Here is a 16643-nt window from a genome sequence, read left to right as displayed (position 1 = left end):
TTAGCATCTTCCCCGTTATCCAGAGGAGCTAGTTTGACAGAATTGTGGAATGGCCTTTCAATGACTTTCAAAAGCTAGGTTGCAACACCTTTTCTGTTTGAGGCCGTGTCCTCCAGGATGCGCTACATGCTCCAGATCAACATCTCACATAGGGTGCTGTTTCCCCCATCACCAGGATTCACCGCTCCAGGAATGAGGGGTAGGAGAGGGAGTAGTCCCTGTCACGATCCCCCCTGGTGATAAACTAGGCCATGCTAGGTGGGGAGGCTCAGTTCCTAAGAAAGAAAGGCTTCCACCAGGAACGCAACAGTGATTCCATTGAACTGGAAATCACTACGATCATCTGGCTACATCGGGTACCTCGTGCCAGTGGACTGACAGGTCCAGGAGTTCTGGTCCTGCCTAAGGCAGCCAGTCCTGACCATCAGGGGAAATCAGGTCGCTACTACACCATGTGGATAAGAAGTGTGTATGCCTGGAAGACAGACAGTCCCTTGCAGACTGTCTCAGTGCCCCATGTCCTGGGATTAAAGTCGATGGAAAATTATAATGACTCAAATCAGGCAAGACTGCTATTGGCCCAGACCCTTCAAAGATAAAGGTTTGGGTCACCCTGCTAGATGAGAAAACACAACCTGCCAAGGTGCTTGCTGAGGGCAAAGGGGATATGGAACAGATAGCGGAAGGTCATTAAAAATGCTATTTATGGACCCTGGGGGGCTCAGTTGGTTGAGTGTCTGACTCTGGGTTTTGGCTCAGGTTGTAATCTCAGGATCCTGGAGTTGAGCCCTGCATTCGGCTCCATGTTCAGCAAGGGGTCTGCTTGAGATTCTCTCTCCCTCTCTCTCTGCCCCTCTCCTTGCTTGTGCATGTGCATGCTCTCTCTCTCTCAAATAAATTTAAAAATCTTAAAAAAGAATGCCAGCTATGACCATATGACCAGTAGTAGAAAAGAGGACTGGAATCGTTACAGTTGCATATCAATTAACCAAATATTTTTTGTTTATTCCCCTTTTCTATCATCTTAACATCTAATATAAGACATGTTAGGGATGCCTGGGTGGCTCAGTGTTTGAACATCTGCCTTCGGCTCAGGGTGTGATCCCAGGGTCCTGGGATCGAGTCCCCCATCAGGCTCCCTATGAGGAGCCTTCTTCTCCTTATGCCTCTGTGTCTCTCTCTGTGTCTCTCATGAATAAATAAATAAAATCTTAAAAAAATAAGACATGTTAATAGTAATTAACGTTGTAGCTCAGTATTTTAGTTAGAATCGCTTACAAAAGAAATACCACCCAAAGACAAAATGGGAGTCATTATCTTTTCTGGGAATGGCTAGTGTGTTTTTGGTGCTGTGTGGGATAGTTGTCTCAAGTCAGGTAAAGTCATTATTTTGTTATTGTCTTTATCTGGTGGTAAAATATGGTTTAAAGAGGCCCCAAGTTTGTAATGTGTCAGTCTGGTGGGCTAAATTGTATTTCCCAAAGTCCCTTCCCTGCATGTTTCCAGGATGAGCTACGAGAGGGAACTGGAAGGTGGGAGTGAAGTCATAGCCATTTTGTAGCTTACCTGTTTTCACTAACCTGCTGGCTCACCCCATTAGCTTAGGGCAACAGCCAGGCCTGCAACTCCCCCACCTTCCCGGGCCCTCTTCAGCTCCTCCAACTCCTGGGCCAGATGCACCGTTAGCTCCATAACAAAGGGTACTGGCTGCTTCTGCAGGACACCCAGACCCTCAAGGTGAAGGCAGTGCGAACTGACACAGGTTCCAGTCCATTCTAGTGGATTCCAGCTTCTACTTTACATTGATTTTTTTGTCCTAACTGCCTGCCTTTCAGACTTCAGGCTCCAGCATCTGACCTCATGTATGTGAAGACAACACACACACATGATTGTTAACCAGCTCCCATGACTACTAAGGTCAAATCTCTGCAATGGATCTGCATCAATGATTAAACCTCTATCATCTAAACACCATCTAAACTAGATGTGCAGGGCAGCCCGGGTAGCTCAGTGGTTTAGTGCCGCCTTCAGCCTAGGGCGTGATCCTGGAGACCCGGGATCGAGTCCCATGTCGAACTCCCTGCAGGGAGCCTGCTTCTCCCTCTGCCTGTGTCTCTGCCTCTCTCTTTCCCTCTCTCTGTATCTCGCACTCTGTGTCTCTCATGAATAAATAAATAAAATCTTAAAAAAGATAAATTAGATGTGCAGGGTTGCCTGGGTGGCTCAGTGATTGAGCTTCTGCCTTCAGCTCAGTTCGTGATCCTGGGGTCCTGGGAACGAGTCCTGCATCAGGCTCCCTCCCTCTGCCTATGTCTCTGCCTCTCTCTGCCACTCATGAATAAATAAATAAAATCTTAAAAAATACAAAAATAAATTGGGCATGCAAATAAGTTAACTTTATATTTCAGTATCCAAGTTATAGGATATCAAAGAGAGATTGAGCTAGAAGAGGAAGGAATATTACCCAAAGATGGATAAAGAGACTATGTAGCTTCATATTCTCTTTTGGAAAGAAAGTTAGTGTTTTGATTGTATAAGGAATAATTATATCAGGCGAATGTATGATTTTGCTGTGTTTTTTGTTTTGGTTTATTTTTTTCTTTTTTTTTTTTTTTGTGGAAGTTAAATGTGATTCAGAGAAGTATGCATGGATGATAAGGGGTGGACTGTTGTGGTTTGCATTATGTCAAGTAGACCAAGTCAGAACTATACTTCTCGGAATCCTCTTCTCTGTTGAGCTCACCCAAAGAGGAATTTTTATGCGATTTGAAAGGCAGAGCATAACAGTGGCCACCCCAACATCAGTTTGGTGGAGAAACCTATTCTACTTCTTGTGAGAAGAATTTGGAAGTGACAGGTACAGGGCATGGGTGCCGAGAAGGTTGAAGAATTAGAAAACCAATGCCCTCTACCGCATGTGCTGATTTAATCCTAAAGCCTATTTAATTTTATTTGAATATAACAGAAGAAAGTGAAACTGAAGAAATTGCTGAACTTAAGAAAAATGTTTCTTTACCACAGGAGATGTTAGTTCCTAAAATACTCCAAGTCTAAAATAAAAGGATTATGAATTATGAAAAGCATTAGAGGTTGAATTCATTACAGTTTTTGAAATCACACTTCAGTTATAGACAGAACTGATTGGATCCAAACTGTAAGAGCTGAAGTGGCTGATCCTGCTCCATTGCCTTCCTTCCCCCTCTCCCCACTCCCAATTTTGTTCCTGCTATTTTTCCTGAGGCCCCAGCTCTCATTTTAACTGGATTCAAAGCCTACCATCTCTTCCTCTATGCGGCTCCTCCATTCTAGAGTTCTTCATTTTGATTTGTCATTTGGCGAGACTTCATCATCTTTTTTTTTTTTTTTCTTTTTTTAAAGGAAGGGCTCATCGTGACTATGGTTTCTGAATTATTGCATGGGTGAGAGTGTTTGCTTGTTGCTTCAATGTTGGCTTGACTGGATGTGACATTCTCAGGTCACAGTTTTCCCCCTTAGACTTTGATGAACTCTGTCCTCTGGCATTGACTATTGTTGCTGGAAGGGGAGTCTGAGACCAGCTTTTTTTCCCCTCCCCTCCTTTAAAAGTAATCTGTTGGGGCACCCGGGTGGCTCAGTTGGTTGAGCATCTGACTCTTGGTTTTGGCTCAGGTCATTACCTCAGGGTCCTGGGTTGGAGCCCTCTGTTTGTCTCTGCGCTTAGCGTGGAGTCTGCTTGAAATGCTCCCTCTCCCCCTGCTCATGCTTTCTCTCTCTAAAATAAATAAATAAATAAATCTTTAAAAAGAAAATGAAAGTGATCTGTTTTAATTTTTCTTTAACCAGTATGTCTAAATGATTCCTTTTTTTTTTTTAAACCTCAGAAGCTCGAATCTTAAATAGGTATGTCAGTGTTGGTTTTGATACAGCAATTTTCCTGCCTGTACACTATCTCTTTAGTCTTCAGATTGAATTTTTCACTCAGGTCAGAGAAACTATCCTGTATTATATCTTTGTGTAATTTTAAGTTCCTTTTGTTGAGCCTTGTATACAAGGGACACTGATTATCCTTAATTGATAGAACATCTCTGACTTATGTACCTGTCACATTCTGACTGCTTCCATCTCTGTCTTTTCCCTCTACATCAAGCCTTATCTTGTCTCTTCTCCATGATAGTGTTAATTTGATTTTTAGCCATGATTATTTTATTATTTTCTCTTCTGATTTATTTATTATATCTGGAATCATGGAATTTTGGGTTTTAATTTATTTCCTTAGCTCTGAAGCCTCCCTTTTCATTCATTCTCTTGTTTTATTATCTCATTTTTGAGTTTATTATTATTATTATTATTATTATTATTATTATTATTATTATTTTAAGTAGGCTTCATGCCCAGCGTGAAGCCCAGTACAGGGCTTGGACTCACAACCCTGAGGTCAAGCCCTTAGCTGAGATCAAGAGTTGGATGCTTGACTGGTTGAGCCTCCTAGCACTCCAAGTTTTCATTTTATTAAATTAAATCCATATTACACTATTCTAAAATGTAAAACACTTGCATAGAGTCTGCCTCTCTTATTTGGGTTCCAGCCTTAAGAACTGTGAGACAACACATTTCTATTGTCCAAGCCACCACTTTGTGTTCCTCTGTTATGGCCGCCTGAGCAAACCAATACACCCCACCAGCTTATTTAATATCCCAGCCAAACCCCAGCACTACAGAGTCCTTATTTTCTTCTTTGCAACCCATCTGTCCCCTTCTAATATATCCTATGAATGTTAACTTTACTTTGTGTATTGCCTGTCTCCCCCCGCTAAAATGAAGGTAGGGATCCTTGCTTTTGTCCACTGATTTATCTCCAGGGCCTCGTACATAGTAGCAGCTCAATAACCCATTGTTGAGCAAATGAACACAGCCAAACCTGATGCCTCCCATATGCTCAGGAATGACCCAGTGTTAGGCCTGTCGAGAACTAGCAAAGTCACATTGATGATTGCGTCATGATTTGCTTTTTGAAAATGTTTTTGGATTCATTCATCCTTTCAGAGAGTATTTATTGAGAGCCTAGTCCATGCCAGCTGCTGTTCTCAGTGGTAAGTGTACCACAGTAAACCAAACCAAGAGGGAGAAAGAGATGGTAACAAACAGTTGATGATATGATGTCAGGTAGTGATAGTAACTATGCAGGTTCATAAATCAGGGTGAATGTTCCAGGGGACAACTGCTGTGAAACTGAGGGGCCAACAACAACGATTTTGTGTTATTGCTTGTGATCCTTCAATGGACTGGACCTATCAGGGTGGTTCTTGCTGGGGTCTCGCATGCAGTGCCGTCAGTGGTTGGCCAGCCTGGGGGTCATCTGAAGGACTGGCCAGGTTGGACACTGAGGGGGCTCACTCACTTGGCCGCTCTTGATGTTGACCTCCAGCTCAGCTGCGTTGATGACTAGCTTGCCCCCTTGTAGCCTCTCCATGTGTTCTGGGCTTCTCAGCCTATCAGCTCAGGTCTGGGAGGATCTCTCCAAGAGCAAGTGTTCTGAGCAGCAGGAAGCAGAAGCTACCGCCAGTTAAGATCAGTGTCAGTTCCACCGTGTTCTGTTGGTTAAGTCATTAGCCGCAGGGCCCCCACTTTCAAGGGGCTGGTGATGAAAGAACCCATGGGGTGGGACTGTTGGTGCATACCTTTGGAAAACACAATCAGTGCCATTGGGGTCTTGTTGAGTGGTGGGCAAACAGGAGAGAGGTGTTCTATGTGGGGGAGTCCTCTCTGCTGAGGTGACCTTTGAGCACAGGGTGGAAGGGAGTGAGGAAATGAGCCATGTGGGTATCTGGGGAAGAGTGTTCCAGGTCAAAGATGGCAAGTATAAAGGCCCTGAGATAGGAACATGTTTGGCACGGTGAGGAATGGCCCAGGTGAGGTGGGAAAGCAGCCAGGGAATCCTCACTTAGAATCTGTGTGGGTAGGTAAGTGCAGTGTCTTACCCTGGGGCCGGAACAGTGCACAGACGCATGAAGGATTTTCAGTGGGCAGGGAGCCCTTGATGATGACTCTGTCCATGCCTGCTCCATGCTGCTTGCCTTTTCTTTCCCCACCCTGCACCCCCTGGTGCTCTCACCTGCAGGTTTGCCCTTTGCTTCTTGGTCTCCACCAGCCCATGAGGCCTTGTCATTATGTCGGGTCTTCTCTACCCAGAAGCCTGGTGTCTGCCAGTCAGGTCGCCTACATTGCCCTGTTTGCTGCTGTGTGACTTTGGATCAGGGGGCCCAGAGCCAACTTTGGGCACTTATGTCACAGCTCTGGTGTCACAGCACTCACTCCTACACTTTTACTTTTAGGTTAGTACATCAAGGCCCCAGCCCAGAAGTAAGGCAATGGCTCAGAGCCAAGGGGGTCCAGGTATCCCTTTGCTGGGACTGCAGCCTGCCCTGTCCCTTGCTCAGATCTGACCAGGTCCCTCCTGGGAGTCTGAACTCTTAGCCCACCACACTAGCTACTGACTGGCCGAGCCCTGCCTCATACCATGACAACCCTAGTCTGACTCTAGACTCTCCTGACTTCCTCACTTTGGGGCCTTCTGTTTGCTTGTTTGTTTCTTCACCTAAAGACTGGCCCCAGGGGACTAGTTGCATGGTAAGGGTGCTGATTCGGAAGACTGCCTGCCTGGGTTTGGATCTGGCTCTGCCACACACTCATGGTATTACCTTGGACAGGTTGTTTAATCTCCACATGCTTTTTTTCTTCAATAGAGGGCTTTCACTGCATCTTTAAAATAATTATAAATAGGTCTTAAGAATGAGCTGTCATTTTGTTATTTCCATTGCTGGACAACTCTTAGATCATCTTCTTCAGCCTGCTAAACTGTTCCTTTTTAAAGACTTGGATACCATCCAAAAATATCCTGGCATATTTGTTTTTAACTTTTGGGGCTTGCAGAATCGATGTAGCAACCTGAATTTGATACAAGTTCAATGTCTTTTCCTCTAAGAATTAACTCATCTTCCTGGGCTTGAAACTGTGAACAAGCAATACCTGACTTCATTCAAACATACTGATATATTTCTCACCCAAGAAGTTGCAGATTTCAACAAGAGACCCATCCTCCTGAATGACACTGGTGATGAGGAAGTGAGCACACAGACTTCATCTTGGCCCAATAGCCAGGATGACATCCTCCATTGTGTTCTATACACACCAGCAGACAGTGCAACCTGGAGACAGTTCCTTACCATTCTCCCACCATTTTTCATCCGAGAGCCTCTTCTTTTTCTGTCCAAGGAGACAGCTCTACATTGATGTGATTGAAGTCCCTCGGAGCCCTTCACAACACCTGTGCATCCCTTCCCAGTGATGGCTACATTTTCTGGAATGTCAACTGTTTTCTGAGGAATGGTCTTTACGCTCACAGTAGATGTGACACAGGGAACCCCCCTCACCATGCTTTTGTTTCTGCATCTGTAAAGTGGGGTGTGTAACACTACTGCATCCACAGGTTTGCTGTGAGTATTCACTGAGTTCCTGCATGTCATGGGCCTAGAAAGATGACTGGCACACTGCAGGTGCTAAGCACTAGTCACTTTACCATATCAGAGTCTATGACCCCTACATGATGCTCCAGACCTTTCTGTGCTGCTCTCCAGAGCTAGGCCCTGTAGCTGGACCTCATCTTGAGGTCCCACATCCACTGGGCCTCTCAGGTTATTTTCCCAGCTGGCCTTGCCATTCTGATAACCCATCACAGCCCCTACCTGGACTGGTTACTCAGAGAGCCCAGAAGAGTACAAAATTCGTGTTGTGATTAGCAAGAGCCCATTTGAATTTCCAGAGCCTGGACCATGAGACTGAAAATAAGCATTGGTACTTTTGGAGATAAAGTAGATCTTAGCAATTGGCAGGTTTTAGCCATGGCCATACAGTGGGAGCGCTGGCTGACTAGCTGGGGAGGGTGGCAGGATTTCTTTATAAGAGGTGCTGGGCAGGAAGGGGACAGTGTGGTTGCAGGTTGCTAAGGGACTCAGCTTGAGTTTTTACTTAGATTTCTGTCTACCAGCATGGGTATTTGGGGGTACTTATGGATAGGTGGGGGGTGGGAGGGATGCAAAGTCTCTCATGCCCTCCCCCCCCCCATCAGATCGAAGCTATGAGCAGACATTGTAGCTTTGCCCCTATTTGGGAATGCTGGTCTTGTGCGTCAACGCTAATCACAAAAGGATAAAGAATCAAGGAACATTTGAAGCCTAGAAATAAGGCTCTGGTTTCTGTGTTACTTTTTCGTTTTTGGTAAATTATTCTTTATTGTGGTAAAAAATGCAAAACATAAAATTTGCCACTTTAACTATTTCTAAGTGTTCAGTAACGTTAAGGATATTCCCATTATTGTGCAACCAATCTCCATCACCTTGTCATCTTGCAAAACTGAAACTATAGTCATTAACAACTTCTGCTTTCCCCTTTCCAGCCCCTGGTAGACACCATTCTTTCTGTTTCTACGAATACAACTACTCTAAATACCTTCTATAAGTGGAATCATACAGGATTGGTTTCTTACTTTTGAAAGCCTAGACTTCTTGAAACCTTTATAAAAGCTGCCAATGCATCTACTACCCTCCTACTTCTGTGGCCGTTCCTTTTCAGTCTTCCTCTGGGGTCTGCTGCTTGTGCCCAGGTACTGCCTTCCTCTCTACCCAGTCTTTGGCCAGCAGATCCCCCTCCACGCTCCCCACCCCCACCCCCTCATCCACTTTTCCTGGGTGGGCTCCCCCAGCTATGGCTCCAACTGCCCCCTAACAGCTAATGCTTCTAAACTCCCTTAAGGCTTTATCCTTTCTGAGCCTCTGCCCTGAAGCCCCTGCTCCATTGACCCCCTTCCCCTGGTTCACTCCTGCAGACACCATGATTTCAGACTTCTGGCCCCTGGAATTGGGAGAGAATTCCAGTTACCCAGTTGTTTTAAATTACCCAGCTTGCAATAATTGGTTAGAGCAGCCTCAGGAAACAAATACAAGGCCCAAAGCTTTCCTAATGTTATACTGCTTGATCTGGGTTATAAGTACACGGGAGTTTATTACTATTTTTAAACTGTACATATAAGTTATATATACACATATTATTTCAATAACAAAAATAAAACACAAAAAGAACATCTAAGAGTACCTGGGCTTTGAAGATGCATTCAGGTTGGGCAGCTTTGGCTATGGGTATGCCCAGATAGAGTAGGTCTGTGGGGCATGTGTGGGAGGGGACATTCTATAGTTGAACTTGAACATCATAGATAATGGGATACAGCAATAGTCGAGGGAGCTGTGGAAGTTTTGTGTATTACAAGAGAGAACTTCATGGGATCATGGACAAGATGCCACCCCCCAGCAGGTGCAGTGTCAACAAGAAGATGAGATGGCCTCCTTCTTGGGTGCAGCAAGCTATGCTGCCTCACAGGGAGGGTTCTAGATCCAGAAGCTTAAGAGGAAGGGCCGTTTATGGGGCTGAGTGTACACATGTCCCTCAGAAAGCTCTGTAGGAGTATGGCTGACCTGCAGCACCCATGTGGTATGCAGCCAGAGTTTCTTTCTTTGATCTGATGGGGGATGCTTTGGAACTAGCTAAGAGAGAGCCCTGTCTGCCTCAGAGTGGCCAAGGTCTAAGTAGCCCCAGCAAGTCCAACGCTGGGCACACCTGGTTCTCTGCTGTTGCCCCTGTGGAGCTTCCAGGAGGAGGGCTCTCCCTGATGCAGACACAGCAGCCAGTGGTAGGAGAGCGCAGCCCCCACCCACCCCTGGTGTCCTGGGACCTCCTCTCACTGTGCCTCCTTCAAAATCTTGTTGGCTTTTATGAAGTTGACCTCTGGGGTAGCTTTCCTCTTCCATTTTCTCTGCCAGGGGTATCAGAGCTGTGTGATTTTTCTCTCTGTTTGGATCCCCGCCTTGTAGTTATAGGAGATAATAGCCATCCCTGGAATTCTCAATAAATGGATATTCTTTTAGCTGAAGAAATTTTTTTAAAGGATTCAAAAGCAAATATCGAATACCTTATGGAACTATCCTAAACACATGGATGCTGGTTCTGAGTGTAAGACAAAAATGCACTTTGGAAAGTGGGTAGAGATTGGAGAAAATTACTTTATACCACTTTTAAAGCTATGCTAAGTTCTGTTTAATGGATGTTCTGGGAAGAGCTGGGCTGCCCTGCAGCTGCAGCCACATTGTAAAACTGTTTGGGATGGAGAAAGGTTAGTAAAGAGACCAATTGTACAGTCATTTCTAACGATCTGATGTGAAGGGTATTTGGAATGGCTTAAATGCTGGCTGCTGAGGAAACCAATGATCGGAAAAATAACATCATGGGGCTTTTTATAAGGCCCACTGGTATCATGATGCAATGTGATTATTTTTTCTGTTTTTGCCACAGGAAAAGGAAGAAGGGAGAGAATCAGAGGAGTGCTCAGATGCTTAATTACCAGTGCTTTTCTCAGATAAATTATAAACAGGCAGTTAAAGAATTCTCTTGCTATAGCAAAGAAACAAAGCAGCCTTTAAACACTTTGGATGTCAACATGCCCTAATTTCAAAAGCACTAAAGCTATGTTTAACCCCAAAGATAGTATTTTTTCTCCAAGGAATTATTAAGCAGAGTATTAAAAAAAAAAAAAAAAGGTAACTCAGACTGTCCATTCCTGTGCCTATAGCAGACATCATTAATCAATCAAGGCAGATTTTGGAACTGAGATGGAACTGAGATGCTGCCCCCAAATTCTTCACAACAATATGTGCCTGACAGCTACTATAAATAGATCAGAATTGGCATATGAGCTGAGCCAAGTAAAGAGGCACCTAGTCTGGTGGTTAAAAGTGTTGTCTTTGGAGCCAAATCTCAGTTCAGCCACTTAAACTTTCAGATACATTTCCTGACCTGCAAAATGCAGATAAGAATAGTACCTATCTCATTGGATTGTTGGAAGGATGAAATTAGTTGCCACACCTAAAGAGCTTAGAACAGGACAAAGAGTAAGTAGTCAGTAAAGATTATTTTTTATTTTTTCAGGATGAAAAATTAAAGACCATTTACTATTTAACCCTGGGGGAAGAACTGGATTAAGATACGTTGTAATCTATAAATTAAAGATTTAGTCAACAAAGGTATGTTGAGCAACTGTTATATGCCAGAACATGTATAAAGTGTTGGGAATTCTGTGGCTAGCAAGACAAGTAAGACACCATTTTTACCTAGATGACATAAATGAATCTTGCTCTAAGTTGAGCATCCTTTGAAATGCAATGATACACTAACAAGTTATTGGTTTATATTCAGTTGTTTTACATTAAAATTCTATTTAATAGAAAAAGAATAATTGAGAAGCTAAGTGGCCAATTAAATATGGAAAGCTACTTAACCTCATTAGTAAACAGGGAAACAAATTAATACAACAGTGAGAATGGGGATCAGGGAGAGGAGGGAAGTAGAAAGTCAAATCTAAGCATTCAGCATCCAAATATAAGGAATTCCAGGAAGAGAGAGGAGAGGAATATAAGAGGAACAAATCACCAAAGAAATAATATAAAAATATGCCCAGGCCTGAAGGGCAGGTGTCTCTCTATGTAAATGGTCTGCTGAAGTGCATGGCAACATGAATGCAAAAGACCCTCACCAAAGTATATTATCATGACATTTCTGAATCTCATAGACAAAGAAAAAAAAAAAAAACAGGGTTGGGCGAATGTTGGAAAGTAGTTAAATATGCAAAGAAACAGGAGTCAAAAGGGCACTAGCTTTTAATTTAATTTTATTTTATTGGTACTAGGTTTTTAACCCACAATTTTATACCCAATCTATCAATCAAGTATGAAGGTAGAACAAGGGTATTTTTTTTTTTAAACAAGGGTTTTTCAGATGTGACTTGAAAAAATACTTCTGTTAAAGGATAATTTTTCTTTTCTCTCTCTTTTTTTTTTTTTTTAGGATTTTTTAATTTACTTATTTGACAGAATGAGACAGAGAAAAAGCACACAAGCAGGGGGAATAGCAGAGAAGGAGAAGCAGGCTCTCCACTGAGCTGGGAGCCTGACATGGGGCTTGATCCCAGGACCCTGAGATCATGACCAGAGCCGAAGGGAGACAGTCCACTGACTGAGCCACCCAGGCACCCCAAGGATAATTTTTCTTAAAGGTAAAATCATCATGGCTCTCAGAAATATAAAGTGAACATGTGTTAAATGTTGTACTTACCTTATTATTAATGAGGGAACTAGTAAGATGTTACAACCAGTTTAAATAAGCCAAAGAAGCACAAATTTATATGGAATAAAGGAATTCTTTTGAATAGAGGAATTTTCAAATGAATTTACAAATGGGTATGAAACTGACCTTTTGTATGGGGTAGAGAGAGGGACATGGATTATTTATTTGCATATTTATAGATATGAATTATTTTTCAATTGATATTATTTATCTACAATTTACAGACTTGTAAAATAGCTCAAAGGCAGCAAAAGGCACAGGGCCCCCATAGAATCAAAATCATGGGGGGTCCGGGTGGCTCAGTGGTTTAGTGCCACCTTTGGCCAGGGCGTGATCCTGGAGAACCGGGATTGAGTCTCATGTCGGGATCCCTGTGTAGAGCCTGCTTCTCCCTCTGCCTGTGTCTCTGCCTCTCTCTCTGTCTCTCATTAATGAATAAATAAAATCTTAAAAAAATCACATAACTCCAAAGGACGTGCTCCAAACAATACATAGTTTTTCTCTGAAGCACATTTTCCAAGTATGCTCCCAAGTGATTTTTATTAGGATACTATTAGAGAATATGCGTCATCAAAAGGAGGGAGTAAAATTAAAAAGCAGGATGGAGGGGCATCTGGTTAGTGTGGTTGTAACCCTTGATCTTAGGGTCGTGAGTCTGAGCCCCATAGTGGGTGAAAAGATTACTTTAAAAAATTAAATTTTAAAAAAGAGGGAGGCAGAGAGAGAGAGAGAGAGAAGGAGATGGGATCCCTAAAAGAGGGACTAGGTATTCAACACAGGAAGGTGTGAAGAGATGTCCCCGGATATAGTAGAGCATTAGGTCAGAGCCTAGCCAGCTCCAAGTGCAGGACAAAGGAGCACTCCTGAGGGGCTCCAGGAAGATGATGGGACCCATGTACTTGAACATATGGAAAAGATCACAGAAAGGCTCTTGGCAGAGATGTGAAAGCTTTTAGAGAACACTAATGATAGGTAATGGAAGGCAAAGTGAATAAAAAAGAAGCCATCCTTGACTTTAGGGATACCGGAGGGTTGCACAACAATGGAGCTAATTAATGCTTACTTGGCCCATCATAGTCATTATAACGTAAATACTGACTGTTCACCCAAAAAGTGTCCTAGGGCTATGTTGGGGTGATGGGAGAGGGGAAGTGATGGGTGTACCTGTGGGAGAGTTAGGGACTCTGCACCAGAGTCCATGAATACTATCTAAAAATAATAAATTAACAAATAGCAGTAGAAGCAGAGTGTTCATAAATATGGAGATTAATTGCCAGAGAAAACAGAAGGTTGCCAATAGTTGCCTCTGGGAAGTAGATCCTGATGGTAAGATAGCTTAGGGCAGGGAACTGCTGTTTTTCATTAAAAACATATATTAAAAACATATATATATATGTATGTATACACACATGCATAAATATATAACTATATATGTTTATTAAAAATAAATTGGAAAAAACCTATTATATATATGCCATAAAAGGCATATATTATTAAGTGCTGGTGAGGTGTGGATAATCTCAAACACTCCTCAGTGAAGTATAAATTGGCACAGCCCTTTTGGAAAGGTCACTCAGCATAATCTAGTCAAATTTGCCAGGTCCTTACCCATCAACCCAGCAGTCACACGTCCTGGCCTTTATCCTCGGAGAAACACTTGCACATGTGCTCAAGGATGCATGCCTAAGGATGTTCCTGGAGCATTGTTTGTTAGGTAAAAAAAAAAATGATGATGCTATAAATCTCCAGTAAAAGGGAATTGGCAGTACAACACCACAAAACAGAAGTCTGGTTTCATACTGAGCTGCTGACATGTACTATATGTACCGTGTACTAATTAGGCAATAGCTCTCTGACACCTCATTTAGTGAAAAACACAAGTTCTAGAACAGCATGAATGTTAAAATTGCAACCACACCCACACAAAATGAAGATATATATATATATGAGCAACATTGTTGTGTATATATATTTGTTTGTGCATATATATACACACATATATATGTGGGGGTTTTTTGCAGAGCTGTATGACTTTATGTTTTTAATTCCAGTGTAATATACAGCGCTATATTAGTTTCAGGTGTGCAATATAGTGATTCAGCACTTCCATACATCACCTGGGGCTCGTCACAAGTGCATGCCTTACTCCCCATCACCTATGTCACCCACAAAGCAGTATATTTTTTATATGTTCACATAAGCATGTCTGTGAACAGGAAAAGTTCTGGAAGCATACATATCTAGCGAATAATGGAATCAAGTGGAGAGTTTACTGTCTTTTTGAAGGAGGGACAAAATGGAAATCTATTTTTAAATTAAAAAATGTGAATCATGGTAAAATACACGTGACATAAAGTCACCATCTTAACCATTTTTAGGTGTACAGTTCAGTAGTATCAAGCACATTCACCCTGTTGTACAACCATCTCTAGAACTCTTCCCATCTTGAACATCTGAAACTCTAATATTTTTTAAACAGCAACTCCCCATTCCCCCTTCCTGCCACCCCTGGCAACCACCATTCTATTCTGTTCCTGTGAATCTGACCACTCTAAGTACCGCATAGAGGTAAATTGCCCCATTTATGCCTTTTTTTTTGTGTGTGTGACTGGGTTATTTCATTTTGCATAATGTCCTCCAGGTTTATCCATGCTGTTGTAACTTGCATCAGATTTCTTCCCCTTGTAAGGCTGGTTTGTGCTTTTTTTCGTGAGAATATATACCTGCATTTGAGTCAAATTAAATACAATTTTCAAAAGGAAAAGCAAATACACACTTAGAAAAATGAACTGGTGGGAAATAACACAACAATGTTGCTCATATATTTTTGGGTCAAGCTGCTCATATATTTTTGTGTCAAGCAATTATGGTCATTTGCATTTTCTTTTTTTTTAAACTTTACACAAAAAGATTTATTTATTTATTTAAGAGAGAGAAAGAAAGAGAGAGAAAGAAAGAGAGAGAGAGAACACAGGAAGAGCTGAGCAGGGAGCCCGGTGTGGGGCTTGATCTGAAGACTGCGGGATCATGACCCAAGCCAAAGGCTGACGCGTAACTGACTAAGCCACACAGGTGCCCCTTTCTTTCATTTTTAAAGATTTTATTTATTTATTTGAGAGAGTGCACGAGAGTGCACGAATGGGGGGAGGGGCAGAAAGAGGGAGAAGCAGACTTTCCAATGGGCAGGGAGCCTGACTTGGGGGGTGGTGTGGGCAGCTTTATCCCAGGACCTTGAGATCCTGAAGCTGAAGGCAGATGCTTAACTGGGAACCCAGGCGCCCCTACATTTTCTTTCATGTTCTTTTTTGTCCAGGGTTGTATGTTGTTTTAGCACTAGAAAAAAATATTAAAACTAGAAACAAGAAAGCATGCTATTTTGGTTTTGGCGCCTCATCCCCGGCAGCCCTGCCATTTGGAAAGAAGCATCTGACTTGGTGCCTTGAGAAGCAGCTCCTACTTTGGAGGTAGAGATGGGGTATTTGTGCCTGAGGCCTGGCCCGAGGGCATGGCTGTCCCCCAGCCTGGGCTCATGACTCCCCAACAGGTAAAAAGATGCTCGATCTAACTCATCACACACAACTGACAAGTTAGAGTACAGTGGAGTTATTTATTTGTTTGCCTATCCGTCTGGCAGAGTCTGACACTATTTTGTTGGTGTGTTGATGAAGCAATAGCAAAACAGGTGGCCTCAAACACTTGGTGGGAGAGCAGATCTGTCCAATCTCTATGGAGAGTAGTAGCCATCAAAATTACAGATGCACATGCCCTTTGACTCAGAAATCCCACTTCTAGTAATTCATCTAACAGATACACGCATGGACAAAATTATATATACACAGTGATATTTGTTGCAGTGTTGTTTATAACAGCAAAAGTTTGGAAACAGCCAGTAGGGGACCAGTTAAATAAATTTCTGTTGTTAAGCCACCCAGTCTCTGTGTGGAGCTATGGTAACAGGGGTGGTGGCAGGGAGGACCAAAGTGGAAGGAGGATTTGCGTGGATGTCACCATATGGCCTTTTGTCCTGTGTTTTGTTTTAGGCCAAAATGCCGCACCACGAGGTAAATGAGCTCTGCGCCTCAGTTTCCTAGTCTCTAAAAAGGAAACGATTCTAACCTCGTAGGGTTACTATAAGGATTACAAGAGCTGATCTACATCAAGGGCTTCTATCAAAGCCTGGTGCAGAGTGAGTGCTGTCTAAGCTTATTACTCAGGCAGCCACACCTGCCTCTGAGGGATGGGCTTAGCTTCCGGATGGGAGCTCTAGTGGTCAAAGTTCACGCTGCCTGGAGACAGACTATATTATAGGTTATGTTGGAAAAATCAAGTCAAATAGGAATACATCAGAGATGGTTCTCTAGAGGAGACAACCAAGGATTGTGGGCAGGGCCGGCAGCCTGTTATACTGGTGGCTCTCCAAAGAGCCACACCTGCTGGTC

This window comes from Canis aureus, chromosome 15, assembly GCF_053574225.1.
Source record: "Canis aureus isolate CA01 chromosome 15, VMU_Caureus_v.1.0, whole genome shotgun sequence".
NCBI lineage: Eukaryota > Metazoa > Chordata > Mammalia > Carnivora > Canidae > Canis > Canis aureus.
The sequence above is the reverse complement of the archived record's forward strand: the minus strand, read 5'-3'. Positions refer to the sequence as shown.